Raw genomic sequence first — 3,913 nt, forward strand, 5'->3', positions numbered from 1 at the left:
GAATTGTTTACATAAAATACAATTACATGAATTAAGTAATGATATCAGTAAAAGATGACAATTTTATTTATTACAGAAAATCTAAAATTCACTAACAGTAACCTATAAATGTCAGAAAAATCAAATATAGCAGTTTGAAACGAACAGTGTAGGCATATCCTCTCTGCAGCCAGGCTTCAACATCCTGCCAGGCTGCCCCAGTCTCACTGTGGCTGGGAGGGAGGGAGGGTGGACCAGAGGATTGCCTACACAACACATAAATGTTCAACAGCTTCTTCATTGTTTCTGAGTGAACAATAATGACTAAAGGTTGCTTTTTAAAAAAACAAACAAACAAACAAACAAACAAACAAACAAACAAACCTAATTACAGCAATAATGACAGTTAAGCCACTTTATGTGTGCCTCTATTTTGAAATACTATTTACAAAAATATTATTATTTTGGTTTGTTATAAACTTTAAACTTTTTCAAAAGTACACAATTATATTTTTGGACAAATTTTTCTATGAAACATAAATTTTTATGAGCTTTTATCATGTTTCTGGCCAGTGCAATCATCAGGGTGGGTCTGGGTTGATAACTGCACATTTCTGGCCAGAAATGTTTCAGCAGTGTTACATAAGTAGTACATATGTAACACTTGCTTTCTGTTACCAGCTGATACCCTACATTTGTATAGACATTTGATGGTGTGAGGTTGGGGAGTTGAGTGGGAGGGGGGGGGGGGGGGGGAGGGTACGGTGGGAGTTGAGGGGGGGGGGGTTTCCTTTCCTGTTAGGTTTCCTTTGTTTTTCTTTTTTTTTCTTTTTAAGAGAGACACAGTCCTCCTGTGTCTTCTCCAATCTTCACATGTAAAATCCAACAATGTGAAGCACATAGCAGCCAGAAACTGTAATGCCACAGATCAGAGAAACTTCATCATCACCATCTTCATCGCCATACGATCAGAGCGTGAGACTTCACATCTGGAGCACAGGAGAGATTCTGTGATAAGTCTTCCTTCTAGCTTGTCCCACAAGCAGTCGGTGAGATTTACTAACAACAAAAAGGGTTAATGACATTATTTCCATGAAAACATGTATTCATTCTTTGTGAAGTGTTTAAATTGTGTTTTCACTTGACCTTAGGAGTGTTAGAGTGTATTGTAATGTCTGTACTCAGGTGTTTCCCTCTGTGATCCATCCCCTTCAGAGCCGAGACACTCAGGACTGAACAGACTGCACAGTTTCTGTGACCGAGCCTCCAAAACACCTTCTTTGAAACCACTCATGATAGAAGGGCTTCATATTTGCAGCAGCACTACTACAGGTATTCAGTTTATTACAGGATGTGTTTGTTTCTTAGGACCAGCTCTGAGTGCACACTACCTAACATATACACCTTTCTGTTTATTACAAACCAACTACTCTGGATCATACGGCCAGTTGGCAGGAATGTTGCTGCAGGAAAACATCCCTGGAGATCACCATCATTGTCAGACTGACTGTGCCTCCTCTGTGCAGTGTCAAGATCCTCCCTAAATGAGTGTGTAAGTTAACATTTTCATTATTTTATTCCCTTTGACAAGACAAGTATCACTGATATTTACATTTACAACTACATATTCCTGTTTTCTGCTCTTCTTTTAAAGTCCTCAGCTATCCTGCTTCTGTGCTGCTTGCCACACATCAAACACTGGCCGGATGACAGGGAGGATCCACTCTGAAGTCACTGGACATGATGAGGATCATATGGGACTTCATAGTTTCACAGAAACGTTGTGCTCTGTGATTACAGGTTTTAAATGGACATAATGACTGCCTCTCTCTGATCAACAGGCTAAAGGATTGTTGTCATTGTTAGTGCTCTGTACAATGTATGCTTATTTAGTATTTCATCACAGAGCAAACCTTTATTTATTTAACATATTTTTATTTTGTTTTAATGTTGAATTAACTGTGGGGATTTTTTTAAGTGGGCACTCGGGATGTCATATGACCAGAAATGTGGTAACTGGAATTCAACGTTATGGAAGAAAAAATCTGCTAAGAACAAAACACACACAAAACCCCCCAAGAAAATTCAAATTCATTCCATGTAATCCAATCTAAAACATTTTAAACTGCTGAACAGCAACACAAACAGTGTTAAAAAACAGTTAACAGAATGATTATGATGATTTTGTACCAAAGTTTCAGGTCACATGGCACACCTAGTGTGTAGTGTGGGGTATCAGCTGGTAAGTATAGGTTTTTTTTTTCATATTTGTGTCCTTAGAGTTCAGATAGATAAAGCCTTGTGTATAATAATTAGTCATAACCACAACTCAAAGTCAGGGACTAACTAATTTTGGGACTTTGTGTCTGAGCCCAGGTTAAAACAATGTGTAAAAAAGCATTTAGTGGCATGGCTGAACAATGCTGTATTGATACTTATTTATCCATGTTCACAAAAAGGACTAATGTGTTTATTTGATTATTTGCACGTGTTAAACTGTGTCACCACCTTAGGCTTTCATTTGAGTTTACTCAAAAATCTCTATACAGTTCTCTTTTACCACTGTGTGGACTCTGTTTACATTAAAACATAAAGAAGAATGAGTAATAAAAAGATGTGTAGACAGATTAAGTAGGACGATAGAAACAGCTGTTCAGCCATGTTCTAAGAAACCAACACAATTTAAAGGTTCAGGATTGTGGTTTTAAAAGTTGAATTTTCATGTATTTCATATCTTGCTTATTATTTTTTATTTAGTTATTTAATTTAGTTATTTTTATTTATTCTACCAGTCCTTTTCAGAAAGAAGCTGTAAAATATGACTTAAGATTTTTATGTTATTTTCTATGACATACAAAACAAATTGATGTATGTAATACTATTAAACATGATATACACATGTGTATATGTCTGAAAAACATTATGCTGTATATTAAAGTTTGCATTTTCTCCAGAATTTTTGTTCATCTTTTAAGTTCATTTCAGTTAGAAGAATTTGAACTTTTAATATTCATTCAGAGATTTTCTGACTCTAAATTTTCTTTTGTCATTACTCATTTTTTTATTATTTACATTTTAAACATGTTTAGCTTTTTTCCAACTTCTTCTGTGTGAACATCAGCTTTCAAAAGTTCTGCACTTTTGTTTTCACTTTAAAAATTCTGTATTTTCCAGCTCATTCAGAATTTTTAACTTAACATTCAGTAATTAATTCATTTCAGTGCATACATTCAGATTCAAGCATTCACACTGCAGTTTCTTCAGAAAATGCACTTTCTAGTTAGTGTGAATGCTTGAAAAGCATTCACAGTATTGTTCTTCTAATCTTTATTATTATTCTATTTAGTGTGAATGCTTGAAAAGCATTCACAGTATTGTTCTTCTAATCTTTATTATTATTTTTTCCTATTCCGTACGTTTTTCGCCGACTATCTCCTTCAAAACCGTTCAACTTAGAAAAACCATTCAAACACCATTAGATTCCTCTTCTTTTGGAATGGTGTGCTTCTATTTTTCTCATTTTTAACATTTATATTTTTAATTTTATTCAACTTTATTCAACAAAAATTTCCCATGTATTTCAATGGGGAGACCCTTCAAATTCTCATTCAATTTACTCATTTTTAAACTCTTACTACTTCCACATACATTGACATAGAGCCACCATTCAAACTTTAAAACGAAGACAAGACATTCAACTATTCAACTTGTATTTATCTTTTCAATATCTATTATACTTTTTCTTCAGTTCCAGTTTAAGTTTCATGATGTTTTTTCAGCCGTTTCAGAGTTTATAATGGGTGTGTATGGGACGGAATGTTGGGGCTAGAGTGAGGCAGCTCAACTGCTAGAGTGAGAGGAGCAAAAAAATTAATCTTAAAATCTTTTTTAAAACTGCTGCTGTGTCCGCAGCGTTTGCTCTACAGGTATGATT

At 34.9% G+C, this 3,913-nt stretch overlaps 1 long non-coding RNA gene across 1 annotated transcript; it reads left to right on the top strand.

The window, feature by feature from the left end:
* Nucleotides 1-793: 793 nt before the first annotated feature.
* Nucleotides 794-2,753, top strand: LOC309690957. Its single transcript, XR_014271838.1, has 3 exons — nt 794-1,311; nt 1,428-1,531; nt 1,634-2,753. It is a non-coding gene; the product is annotated as an uncharacterized lncRNA (long non-coding RNA).
* The last annotated feature ends 1,160 nt before the right edge of the window (nt 2,754-3,913 follow it).

The sequence above is a fragment of the Aulonocara stuartgranti genome (assembly GCF_965226115.1).
Source record: "Aulonocara stuartgranti genome assembly, chromosome: 16".
Classification (NCBI taxonomy): Eukaryota; Metazoa; Chordata; class Actinopteri; order Cichliformes; family Cichlidae; genus Aulonocara; species Aulonocara stuartgranti.